The sequence below is a fragment of the Schistocerca nitens genome, chromosome 3, assembly GCF_023898315.1.
Source record: "Schistocerca nitens isolate TAMUIC-IGC-003100 chromosome 3, iqSchNite1.1, whole genome shotgun sequence".
Classification (NCBI taxonomy): domain Eukaryota; kingdom Metazoa; phylum Arthropoda; class Insecta; order Orthoptera; family Acrididae; genus Schistocerca; species Schistocerca nitens.
Window position 1 is genome coordinate 639827397 of NC_064616.1, and position 14689 is coordinate 639842085.

The following is a 14689-nucleotide window of genomic DNA, read 5'->3' on the forward strand; positions in this document are numbered from 1 at the left end:
CCAGATTGTTTTCAAGCTTTGTGAAGTATTTCTCATTAACCCTTAGACTGCTGTTGACGAGTTTACTCGTCATGCTGCGTGCCGCTCCCTGGGTGCTAATGAGGGGTATAGTCGCGGCCGCCGGTTTTCCCCTGAGCGCTGTTGACGAGTTAAGTCGCACCCGCTTGCCGGCCCCTGAGCGCTGACAACGAGTATAGGTGCGCCGCTACCTGAGTGCCGATGACGAGATTACTCGGACAGAGGACTTCTCGTCCCATGTCTCAGTAGCCTTTAGCAGTACTGGCCGCTAGCTTGTCTGATGTGAGCCTAGGCTTCGCTCTACAGTTCACTGTTCATCGGAACTTACATCAGTGTTCTTAAGAGTTCTGTGTTTTACAAGGAAAATGGCGAGACGTCCTGGTTGCACTGAGGAAGAAATCTTGGCGATTCTTACAAGGAGATTAGATTAGATTAGATTAGATTAATACTTGTTCCATAGATCATGAATATGACACTTTGTAATGATGTGGGACGTGTCGGTTGCGACAGTAATGGTGAACTACTTGATTTGGAAGAAAGTGACAGCTCTTCCACAGAGTCCGAAAGCTCTATCCATAAACCGTCCACGTCAGCAGGGGTGTCAAAGCAGTCTGGAACCACGCGACTGCTATGGTCACAGGTTCGAATCCTGCCTCGGGCATGGATGCTTGTCACGTCCTTAGGTTAGTTTGGTTTAAGCAGTTCTAAGTTCTAGGGGACTGATGACCTCAGCTGTTAAGTCCCATGGTGCTCAGAGCCACTTGAACCATTTTTTTTGTCAAAGCAGTCTGATGTTTCAACAAGAGATGTTAGATGTTCTGAATCTGAAGAATCAGAAAGTGATAGTGAAACGCATATGAAGAAAGCACATCTTAGTGATATATTAGACTGGAAAGAAAATGACTTTCAGCCAGTTAATCACACATTTGATGATACACTGTCGGGACATGTGTGTCAAATAGGGAATGAGTCAAGTATTCTGTCAGTTTTCATGTTATTCTTTACAGAAGAACTGATGAAATATATAGCTGACGAAACGAATCGGTTTTATTGATTCACCAAGGAGAATACTCCCAAATCGGTGCATTCTCGAATCTCAAAGTGGAAAGATACTGGATATGAAGAAATGTATTGTTTCATAGCTGTTTGCCTTCTGATGCGTCGCGTGCAAAAACTGAAAATTAGCGAATACTGGACCAGAGATGTTCTTCTAAATACGCCAATTTTTAGTGAACTCATGTCAAGAGACCGCTTTTTGTTACTTATGAGAATGTTACATTTCAGTGACAACAATGCCAATACTGGAGGAGACAGATTATTCAAAATTAGGAACATTGTCAATAAAGTTTGTACAGGTTTCTGTTGTGCATTTCACATCAGAAACTCTGCATTGATGAAAGTTTGTTATTATTCAAAGGACGCTTATCTTTCAGACAATTCATTCCATCGAAACGGAGTAGATTCGGTATAAAAATATTTGTGTTATGTGATTGTAAGACTGGCTATGTCTTGGATTTCATTGTTTATAGAGGCGTATCAACAGAAACTGAGTTCCACAATTTGGGGAAAAGTGGTGACATAGTGGCTACACTTATGAAGCCCTATTTAGAACGTGGACATACCCTCAACGTCGATAACTGGTACTTAAGCCCAGACTTGTTTGCCTGGCTTCACAGTCATGGGACGAACGCATGTGGTACAATCCGTAAGAACAGACACAACATGCCGAAATTTCAGAAGAAACTGGAACGTTGAGATATTCAATTTATGTGTACTGATCCAGTGCTTGCTATAAAATAGTGTGACAAATGGGAAGTGTGGATGTTGACCACATGTAACACCACAGAAATGGTTGACACAGGAAAGATTGACAGGAATACTGGAGAAAAAATCAAGAAACCACAAAGTACTGTAGATTATAACTTGAATATGGGAGCAGTTGACCGTTCTGATATGCTGCTTAGCTCTGTCAGATGTATACGGAAAACAATGAAGCAGTATAAAAAGTAATTTTTCACGTTCTAGATCTGTGTGTTTTAAATGCTCATGTCCTAAACGGATAACTAACAGGTTGTAAAATGACGATAGCAGAGTTTCATCTGTCACTGGTAAGGGAAATCACAGAAAAGTACGTGTTAGAGTGCAGAAAAGCTGGCAGAGGAAGAAGTTCTGATGATAATCCTCTAAGATTTGTGGGAAGGCATTTTCCAGGCATTATAACAAGTGAGCAATCCAAGAAAAGTGCACTAACGCGTAGATGCACTGTTTGCTGGAAACAAAAAGTGCGTTGAGAAAGCAGGTACGAATGTAAAACTTGCAAGGTACCGTTGTGTGTCGTACCCTGTTTTGAAAAATACCACACAAAACAGAATTACTAATTGCAGCATAACACGAATACAATAATGCTATTAGAAACAACTTCGAAAACGAAAAAAAAATTACAGAAAGGGAAAAACCAAATAAAAATGTTTTTAACTTCGCCAGTGCCAGTCCAAAACCTGGATAAAAAGAAGGATGGGAAACATACTCACAAAGTGTAAAAGTAATGCCTAAATTCACAGTTCATGACTTTGAATTTTCTCTATAAGTGAATTTAATGTGCTAACAAAAAGACAGAGATTTCACAGCTTTCAAATGTTGGAAAATCTGTTGAATACTTATGTGCAACAATCACTAGTATTGTACAAATTTCGTCAAAGAAACAAAGTTACGCATAATCGGGTAATTACAAAGTGCAACAAATATTTGGGCAATTCAGCGATACAAACAGTAGGACATGTGAAATTTCTTATCACACCAGAATACGAATCTAACGACATGAAGTAAAATTGTTCTTACTATTGCTCACAGTAAATTTCGATATTGTAGTGCGATATGAAAGATGATCTGTATGTCGCTTTCTCCTATAAGCGACGTAATACGATATTCTGAACAACAAAAATAACGTACAGTAATCTATAACCTACGTCTTATTTAATTCGTTCTTGAGTTAATACAGTGAGGAACGCATAGATAAATGTAGACATTATAAACTGGTATCCAAGAACGTACAATAAACTATTAATGTAAAGCTAACGAATCACGTCGCTTTCGGCATAATCTACAAAACTAGTGCAAGAAAACTACAAGCAAGATATCATTCTTGGTGACGGAAAATAGTTTTACCAGACAGTTTGATTCTGTAGTAATTCAGCTGCAAGGGAACTACGTAGTGAGAGCATTTACCAGTTTTCTGTATCAGCCGTGAGAGGACACAATGTTTCGCGTGGAGTCGCAGTCACTGCAAAAATATTCAGCACAGGGCGGGTGGGGCAGCGAGGGGCGCTCCGCCCCAGGAGGCAGCTCGAGGGTCAGCCACATTAGTGCAGGTATACGGATGACAGTACAGGCCACAGCGCCTCAACGTGCGAAGCGGATCGTGCGCCTCCAGCAGTCAAAGGATTAATATTTTAATTAGATGAAAGAACTTTTTGATTTTCACAACGTTCTTGAGACCCATAATCATGTCCACTGGTTTCATTGTTCTTAATGGCGTAATTCTATTATTTCTATGGTTATCACACATGTTTGCAATTTATATTTCCTGTGATGATGGCGAAATAAACTGAATATCGTGACTTTGACATGCAAAAATGCTCCAAAAGCTGAGTTTGCTTTGGCACTCTAACTGAATTGGAACACCATACCAGGAATAGCTAACTGGGAAATAAAATGGCATCATGCAGTGTGCGCAGCATACTATGCAGTTATTCCAGGCTTTATTCTGTGATTATACAACTGGTCCCTAGACAAATAATAATATTGGTACATATACAGGAATATAAATTGGTTTTTACAGTAAGTAAGCATTTTTACCATTGAAAAAGCAGACTATATTTAAAGTGAAAAGTACAGTTGCTTTTGATTTACTTATTAAAACGCAATGTTGGCTGAAGGTATTTGAAGGAGGGTGTTGCACCAAAGTTTTCACTGTTGCAGTTTATATGAGATGCTTGGAAGGGAAACGATTTCTTAACTTGGAACCTTATTTCCCAACTTGCAATACCAATACATTATATTTCAGAATATGCCTTTTTGAGAGGTTGTGAAGAATACCAGCACATAAAAAATCTTAAGATCAGACACAAGATTACAAGAAAACAGAATATGTCAAGTAAGATGATTTCAGTTAAATCCAGTTTGTGATTTTTGAAGTTTTCCCAGCGTAATGAATATTCCGAGAGATTTCAGGCTTCTAGCCAAATGATGTTGACGGCTTTCCATGATGCTGAATGGTTATCAGCTGAAATTTTATAGAAAGATGTTGACATCATTAAATCTCATGGAATTATTCCAATATGCTGGGCATGCAGACTTCTGCCATGAGCAGCTAGGAATACAGAAACATCGCATGACATAATAGCCATATAAAACCAAAGCACTTAATCTTTAAAACACTGCAAAATTTGCACCATGTTATAAACATAAATATAATGCCCACAGTTGCACCAACAATACCATGTTGCCATAGGTCAAGCCACTTTACCACTTGAGACAATGTTGCCACTAAAATCAATTTACAGTTGACAAAAATAAGAAATGAAGTTTGCCGATGAGAAAACATTTGTGTGCTAGAATACAAGAGAGAGCTAACCCTCAAGTTGTTAAAAATGAATTATTTACATATTTGGATATTATTATTATGTTTTACTGTTCCACAATGCATGAATAATTATTATCTTCTTTTATTTTTCCACTGTAGGAAAGAAAGATTCGGAATATCTCTGAACAACAATCTTTCAATGCGAGAGGTAACAATACATCAGCTAGGGCTAACCAACAGCACATCCACTTGCAGTCGTTTGTTTTAGTGTTGATATTATGGGTGATGTTGGAGATGATTCTGTGCCTATTAGTTGTGAGAAATCTAGAAAAGTGCAAGAAATGAAAATTGCTGGAAGAAAAGAAAGACAAAAGTATGAATAAACACGAGACTAGACTACATGAATTGAAAAAGAATCAAAACCGTTCCAATGATAAAACAGGGTAACCGTTGCGATTATGCTGTGAATTTTATGAAAAATAACCTCATTTGGTACAAATATCACACATTTACAGTAAATGAAAGGGACATTCTCTTTACTATACTCTGTAAAATGCTGTTTTGTGCATTCTTGTACATGATGGAGGATGTAACAGAGAGTATAGAAATAGCGCATATTTTGATTGTGTGAATAAATGAAAGTAACTTTTTTCATGTTGTATAAAGAATTCAAATGGTGTTTTAATAGGGGTATATGCTGAAGAATTTTCTGATGTATTTGCAATATCCAGAAAGCATCTGTCTACCACTAGAGGAGACTGAAGACGGAAACATCTGATATTCATCAAGAAATGTTTAATGACATTGATGATTCCAGTGACAAGTCTCACAATGCAGAAACATTAGAAAACAAAGCTTACATATCTTCTCCTTATGTTAACCAAAAACGAAAACATGGCAAACAAATGTCAAAGTTTATCGATTTAGAAAATGGAATAATTGATCATACAAAAAGATTTTTTCTTTGTACAAGAGCCATTATATTAGGAAGAAGTTGACATGGAAAGATACACATTCTGTGAAATCTGTAGCTGAAATTACGAAAAAGAAATCGAAAGGAATGGTTTTTAGAGTGTCAGGTACATATTAGATATGACATTCACAAGAAAATTTAATATAGGTTTAAAGATGTCTCATACTGATACATGTAAGGTGTGTGATGTAGGGATATCCAAACAACAGAGTATAATATATCTGGATATTCACCTACACCAAACACAAGCCATAGCTGTTTATAATCTTCTGAGCCAGTATTGAGCTGAATGTTGCAAAGAAGAATCAGACTATCGTTTTGTATAATGCTTTTCCAACATCCACATTACCTACCAAATTTGTATTCTGTTTGAGGCAACTTTGTGTGTATGACTTTGGTATCCACATATGTAATAACAAAATAGACGTTATGTGTATGTGGCTTGAAAATATGGCTTCAAGATGTGCTTCAGAAATCGTGTCTTGTTTGTTTAAATTTATAATTATCCTAGAAAACGTACTGAAGAAGAAAAATTTACATTTATTTACCGATTCCTGCTCAACACACAGCAAGAATAATGCATTGTACATGGTATACTATGTCCTTGTACTTTAATGACTTGAATTTATGATTCCATAGAACATTCTTGCGTAATTCTTTCACATACCGTTTTAATTTCTTACAATGACATCGGTGTTGCTGAGAAAAAGATTAGGAAAACATACTGTATCTTTAACCCAGCGGACTGATACAGAGTGGTAGAAAAGTCCTGTATATAGAATCCTTTCCATGTGCAGATGATGACCACAGAAACTTTTCGAGATTTGCAAGCTGCAACTTCAAACGAAGATAAGAGACAAATGTGCACATTTGTAAAGAAGAGGAAATTTCGCAAAATCCGTTGGTTAGTTAGTTTCATGTTCCTGTTATGATTTCCTTTGCATGCTGTGTGGTTCTTTAGTAGTGGATACAGGAGCGAGGAACATGCGCTGATCCTGAACATAGAATTCATATGTTCATATAGTGATTTATTCTACATCTAATATCAAACAGTGTAAATAATACATAGCTTTGTTACTGCATTTGAAGTATCAGTTGGTAACAGTAGCTTTGAATGTTGAAACTTATACAGATACAAAAGATGTATAAATCTATCACTCTCCAGTACAATGTCTATCCAGCAGATGTCGAGCCCTGGCCACTATTGAAGTCTGTAAATGTTAATCAACTGGCAAACACAGATAACGGGGAGAGTGTATGAATGCTTGATCTTAAGTACAACAAACGCTGGACCTCTGGAGAGGGGATGCTTACGTCTCACTGGCTGCAGCGCAATCGATCATGGCAGCGCACTTGTGTTGCAGTGGTGACTTTAGGAAACATGGTGCCATAACTGGTGGTGGGCATATTTGAAAGTTCAGCCAGTCAGACTGCAGCTGATACTGTAGTTTCATGGATTATTTTGTATGATAAATTGTAAAGATGTGGAATGAGTCATTTACTTTACTAATTTGTAAATAAGGCTATATGCTGAACATGTTTTCAAGGAGAAACTTTTTCAGTTTGTTTTCGAACTTTACTTTGCTATATGTCAGGCATTTTATATCCCCAGATAAATGATCAAAAATTTTAGTTGCAGCATTTGAACCCCTTTCATGCTAAAGACAATCTTAAAGTGGAGTAATGAACATACTTTTTCCTTCTGTACTGTAATCATGTATACCAACGTTCCTTTTGAGCTACAATTGATTATCTATAACAAATTACATGAGAGGATAAATATATTGTAAATCAGTAGTAAGAATGCTCAAATCCTTAAACAGATATCTACAAGATGATTGTGGGTGAGCACTACATATTGTTCTTACAGCACATTTTTGAGCTATTAAGACTTTCTTGTTTAAAGATGACTTACCTCAGAACATTATTCCACATGACATTATTGAATGAAAATATGCAAAGTATGTAAATTTACTGATTTGTCTCTCCTCAAGATTTTCAATGATCCTAAGTGCAAATGTGGCTGAATTAACTAATTGTTTTAGATATTCCAAAATGTGCTTTTTCCAGTTGAAATTCCCCTGTACATGGACACATAAAATTTTTGAAGTTACCACCTCATTCATTGTTTCCATACCATACATTGCACTTATTATTGGTGTAGCACCATTACTTGTGCAGAACAGAATATGATGTACCCTTTTTAAATTCAGAGTGAGACCACTCGCAGAAAACCAGTCAATGATACTTTTAAGAAAACTTTACAATTTCTTCTGTTTCTGTATGCATGCTTCGACTGATAACAATACTAGTGTCATCTACAAAAAGAACTAATTTTGCTTATTGTATACTAGACAGAAGATCGTTTACATGTATAAGGAACAATAGTGGAACTAAGTTTGAGCCTTGTGAAAACCCACACATGATTCCTCCCCAGTCAGAATAACGTCCCCAGACTGTATTGGTTGAATTACAAGGTTCTACTTCCTGCATTCTTTATGTTGGATATGACATTATCCATGGGTTGGCTATAACACCAATCCGGTAAATCTTCAATTTATCTAGGAGAATACTGTGATTCGTACATTACATTACATTAATACTTGTTCTATAGATCATGAATATGACAATATGTGTCAGTTAAACATAAGTTTACATTACACAGTTTATTTTTTTATTTTACAGTTACTGCTTCATATCTAAAAATTCGTCTATTGAGTAGGAGTTGTCACTGAGAAATTCTTTTAATTTGTTTATAAGTATTGGTTGGCTATCTGTCAGACTTTTAATGATATTTGGCAAATGCCAAAAGATTTTTGTGGCAGCATAATTCACCCCTTTCTGTGCCAAAGTCAGATTCAACCCAGGATAGTGATGATAACCCTTTCTTCTAGTGTTGTAGCTGTGCACTGCGCTTTTATTTTTGAATTGGGGTAGGTTATTGATAACAAATTTCAAAAGTGAATATATGTATTGCCAAGGTACTGTGCATATCCTGAGTTCCTTAAATAAATATCTGCAAGGTGATCTTGGGTGGGCTCCAGCTATTATTCTGATTACACACTTTTGTGCAATGAATACGTTTTCTCTTAATGATGAATTACCCCCAAATATGATGTCATACAAAAGCAGTGAATGAAAATAGGCATATCAGGCTAACTAATAGCAGTCAGCGCTATTTTACTATTTGATACTTGTAAAATTTGATGAGTGTATGCCAGTCTCAGTAGGACAACTCTTCTGAAATTCAAAATGTGATCTTCTGATGTTATTATTGTTGTTCAGGTTGCATCTATTCCAGAATCAACCACTTTCTCAAATATTTTGGAAGTGGTGTCAGCAGTGAGGTAGGTCAGTAGTTATTGACATCTCTCCTGTCACCTTTCTTAAATAGAGACTTGCCTATGGCATATTTTAGTCACTCTTGTAAAAGTGCCTTGAGTTAGTCATGCGCTAGATATTTCAGGCAAAAACCACTCTTATTTTATGGAAACAAATCTTTAGTATTCTATTGGAAAATTCACCAAAACCAGATGAGCTTTTATTCTTGAGAAAATATATAAATTTCTTAATTTCTGAAGGAGAAGTTGGTGATACATTCATATGACTGAATTTTATGAGTGTTATTTTTTCAACATACTGCATACTGCTATAATTTTTCTCTGCAACTATTTGTCTCTATACTTCCTCCTATAGTTAAGAAATGTTTATTAAATTTGATTGTCTGTGATTCATCATTTATAGCTCTTCCATTCATTACAGTTTTGTGGCTGGTTGTCCTGTCTCTCATTTCACTACATTCCATACAGCCTTAAGTCTGTTGTTGGAATTACCAACTTAAGACACTATGTGTATGTTCCCTGATTTTTTAATAACCTGTCTTAGCAATTTTGAGTAGTTTTTGTAGTGTGCAACTTCTGTGGGATCTTTATTTGTTCTTGCCAATAAATACATTTCTCTGTTCTTTCCACAAGTTACTTCAATCCCTCTAGTAATCCATAGTTTCTTTAATGAGGCTGTTTAAAGCCCATTCTGGTTAGCTTATGTGGAAAGCTATTTTTCAAGTAAGTGTATAAATTTATCATGGAATATATTAAATTTTATGTTAGCATTTTGTTCATTACAAATTTCATACCAGTTAATCTCCTGTAAACTATTCTTAAAAACATTTGTCCTGGAGTTTTTAATTATTTTGATTTCCACTGAGGAGTATCCATACTGTAAGGGACTATGGTAGTTATCCCAACCAACAGTGCATCATAATCAGAGAGAGCATTTGTTACTGGATAAACAGTTATTGTCTTGATTTGAGCTTCACCAAGGAAAAGATTATCAATTAAGGTCCTACAGTCTTTATCCACATGTGTTGGAAAGTTAGTCACTGAGATCAAATTGAAGGATCCAAATAAGGTTTCCAGATAATTTTTCTATCAGAGTCCTTTAAAAAACTGCATTGAAGTCACCATAGACTATTAGCTGCTTGCTGCAGTCTGACACATAGCACAGTAAGGAATCCAGGTTCCTCACAATCGTTTCATAATTTGCCAGTGGGGATCTATGCACATATAGTTACAATTAAGAATGAACTATTTTTCAGTATTAATTGACAGCACAAACTTCTATATGCTGATAGCTACAAAATCTACTTGTCTCACTGTTTTTGAATTTGTGTTCTGTCTTAATACACTGAAGCGCCAAAGAAATTGGTATAGGCATGCGTATTCAAATACAGAGATACGTAAACAGGAAGAATATGGCGCTGCAGTCGGCAACGCCTATGTAAGACAAGAAGAAAATGGCATAGTTGTTAGATCGGTTACTGCTGCTACAATGGCAGATGTGGTATACACCACTTCTAACAAACACCGAACAACGCGGTCCAGTACGCGGCCGCCAAATACATCGCTGGCCGCACTTCTCTGGGCGGCCCGCTGCTTTCATCGCTGGCAGTCTTCACACGCACGCTCCCTTACGTGGCCGAGAAATACAGCGCTGGCCGCACTTCTCGGGGCGGCTCGCGGCTACCATCGCTAGCCGCCTTCGCGCGCGCGCGTTTGTCAGCACACAGCAATTGGCTACGCCAGGAAACATTGCGATTGGTTTTCCCTGGAAAACAGCGACCCCAGCCGACGGCTCCGTTAACTATCAAGCCTTATATAAACCCGGCCGCCGCCGCAAACGACAATTCTCGTCGGGAAGTGCAGTACGCCGTGTTCCAGCTGCTTGTGGATGACTCGCCACACCACTCGAGGATACCTGGCTGCTCGGCGGAAAATCTTGCAACTTCACTTGGAGAGCCTGAACTTCAATGGACTTGGGAATAATTACGGGACGTGCACCCCACCATGCACATTCGGACATTGGTATAACCAAACTTTAATTCTGCATTACTTCTGAGTGTGTGCCTGGGTAGACGCTTAGCTAACATAATTGTTAAAAAGTGATTTGTGATTTAATAAACCAGACTGAAGAGGTTAATGTGTTATTCTTGGTTATAACAGCAGTTAATCAAGATTTAAGTGAGTTTGAACGTGGTGTTATAGTCGGCGCACGAGGGATGGGACACAGCAACTCTGAGGTAACGATTAAGTGGGGTATTCCCCTACGACTATTTCAAAAGTGTACCGTGAATATCAGGAATCCGGTAAAACATCAAATCTGTGATATCGCTGGGGCCGGAAAAAGATCCTGCAAGAACAGGACCAACGACGACTGTAGAGAATCGTGGCAGAAGTGCAACCCTCCCACATATTGCTGCAGATTTCATTGCTGGGCTATCAACAAGTGTCAACATGCGAACCATTCAACGAAACATATCGATGTGGGCTTTCAGAGCTGAAGGCCCACTCGTGTACCCTTGATGACTGCACCACACAAAGCATATGCCTCTCCTGGGCCAGTCAACACTGACATTGGACTGCTGATGACTGGAAACATGTTGCCAAGTCGAACGAGTCCCGTTGCAAATTGTATTGAGCAGATGGACGTGTACGGGTATGGAGACAACCTCAAGAATCTATGACCCTGCATGTCATCAGGGGACTGTTCAAGCTGGTGGAGGCCCTGTGATAGTGTTGGATGTGCATTTGGAGTGATATGGGACCCCCTGATACTTTTAGATACGATGCTGACAGGTGACATGTACATAAGCATCCTGTCTGATCACCTGCATCCATTCATGTCCACTGTGTATTCCGACGGTCTTGGACAATTTCAGCAGGACAATGCGACACCTCATACGTCCCTAATTGCTACAGAGTGGCTCCAGCAACAATCTTCTGAGTTTAAACACTTCCTCTGGCCACCAAACTCCCCAGACATGTACATTATTGAACATATTTGGGATGGCCTGCAACGTGCTGTTCAGAAGAGATCCCCATGCCCTCCTACTTTTACGGATTTAAGGACAACCGTGGAGGATTCACGGTGTCAGTTCCCATCAGCATTACTTCAGACATTAGTCGAGTGCATGCCACATCGTGTTGTGGGAGCCCTAAACGATATTAGTGAGGTGTACCAGTTTCTTTGCATCTTCAGTGTAATGTAACAACTCCTGTTTCCCATATAAGTTCTGCCTGAGTAAGCTACTAAAGTGTAGTCTTTTATATGTAACTTATCTAATTCTGTAGTTAACTATAAATTTTCCAAGCAGAGAAGTGGCTCTTCTATCTCATTACCCAGCCCTCCAATATTTCTTTGAATTAAGCTAAACTTACTTCTCTGTACATTCTTAAGCATTTTGGGGGATCTTCTGTTATTCTGAAACAGGATGCCTGAATCATGATTCTAAATCAAAACTATGATACATCTCTTTCAGCATTTATCATAGGGATCTTGCTTTCTGTGATGGTGCCCCCCTGTGTATTATCTGCGAGAGGCTCTGTCAATATCTTTCCTCCTCCTATTCAGGTGTAAGTCATGTCTTGTATATCCCTGTTTCGAAATTGCAGCAACAGGCACTGCACGCGTTTAGACTTTCATTTCAGTCAGTTCAACACAGTGTTCACAGAGCTCACTGCAGTGTTAAGACAGGGCTGGTCAAATGTGCTACAGGACCTCCACAAAACTCACGTTCGCTTGTGTAGTTGCTACTCCTATTTCATTCAGGTTACCCCTAATGCTGTAATTATTGTCCTTAGTGTAGTAGTTCCCTGCTCCAACTACTACAATCACCTGATCTTCTTTGCCAAAATCCTTCCACAAATTCCCTATACCCTCTGTCACAAGGATACAGGTGGCAATTGGCTTCAGAATACTTGTGACTTTGAATCATGTTCCCAGTTTGTCCTGTATTATCTGGCCTGCACTCCTCCCATGGCTACTACCTGAGACTCTTGTCTTCCCACATTCTTTTGTTATCGACCTACACTGAGTTTCTTTGCTAGACGTCTGCTGCACCCTATTATGCCTATAGCTGGATGAGGCTCTTCCCCTCCTACTTCGGGTAACAAGTCAAATTTATCCGACATTGTAAGCTCAAATACTGTATAGATGAAGTTGAATAGCAGTTCGCCATTTGCCCAGTGCTTGTTACCTTTACCCAGTTCCCACGATCTTTTTCCCTCCTTCAACCTATCTAGATCAAATTTTGCGTGTTCTAGTTTAGTCTGGAGGGTACAAATCGTTGCCTCCCATTCAGCGATTCTGTTGTCTTTTTTTGCAGAGCCTACAGTTTTATGGGAGAACTTCGCTGAGTTCCTGATTCAGTTCCCCACCACAGTCGACCAAGCGAAATTCCATCTGACAGTCTACACATAGTCTGTGTCATGAAAATCGAAGCCAGGAAGCCTGGAACTAACCAATTTATAGAAAGCTACTCTCCATTTGCTTTTTTGGAGGAAGTTGAGATTTTGAAAAAAAAAGTACTGGACCACGTTGTGTACAGGTGGTCGAATGATTAGGACTTGTAAATGGGCACCCAGGGCTAACGTTCAATGATATAACGGGAAATTTGGTCAAATAATGAGAATATATTTCAGTGTAAGGGATACAGAGGGTGCACCTAGGATAGGAAGTTGCTAGGTGTGGGGCAGTGTAGGAAGTCGAACAAACTAAAGCAAGTAGGCAACAGGAGGGGAGGCAGTTCATGCTGAGATCTGTTGGTGGCCAGTCATGAAGTACACAGCTAGAGGCTCTGCCTCCCAAAAAAGGTGTCTGCTCTACTTGTGGTCTGGAACACAAGAGAGAGAAGTGACTATGTCCAGCTCACCAGAACACTTCATCGTCCACACATATGACCTGCCTCTCACCCATGCTATTGGCTAAACTGATGGTGTGACTTTGCTAGAAACTTCAGAAGGGGGGGCATGAATTTGCTAGAAACTTCAGAAGAGGTCTGAAAGCGTCTCTTGCCAGCAGCTTCAAATGGACAGAACTGCCTTGGTTCTCAAAGGGAGGCAGCTTGTGTCACGTAGGCACAGTCTAAATTACTCTGCGAGAAAACTTTTAAAAACTTGACGGGGACCTTTGAAATAATTTTTTTTAAACAAGTTGTAACACCATAGCTCTAATACTCTACTGATTTAATTTGCTTTTGTTTTATTTAATGTTATAACATTGAGTATCTGTAAATGTGTTTGAATCGATAACATAAAATTGTATACTCCTTTCTTTGTTAAAACTTTGATGTTGTTGTTTGATTCTATGCAATGTAGTGTATTTGTCATTTAAATTCTTTGTCCCATTTGGAGGGAACAAAACTTACTGTATATAATTGTAATTTCTGTGTGAATAATTTTTTGTAGAAATGTCAATATGTGCTAATGTTCTGTTTTTAATTAATGTATTTGGTTACTGTTGTGTAAACTGCTGATCCTCGCTTAGGGTTCTTAGTATCTTGTGTGTAAGAGATAGTGTGGTTCCCCTTGGGAACGGAACTGTGTAGTGCGCGCAAATTGTGGTTGGCCCAGGTAGAAAAGGTGGACCCAAGAGTCAGTCGGGGACGAGCTACCTAACTGTGCACTGCCATGTCAAAGTTGTATATGGTGCTGGTTCCGAAAGAGGCTTTTTCTGCCACTTTCCAATGCCTCGGATGGATGGATAAATAGCTGGAACGATTCTGGAATTGGTATCCATCATCGCCGCCAAGAAGGGACAGAGTCCAGCAATTCTGCTTG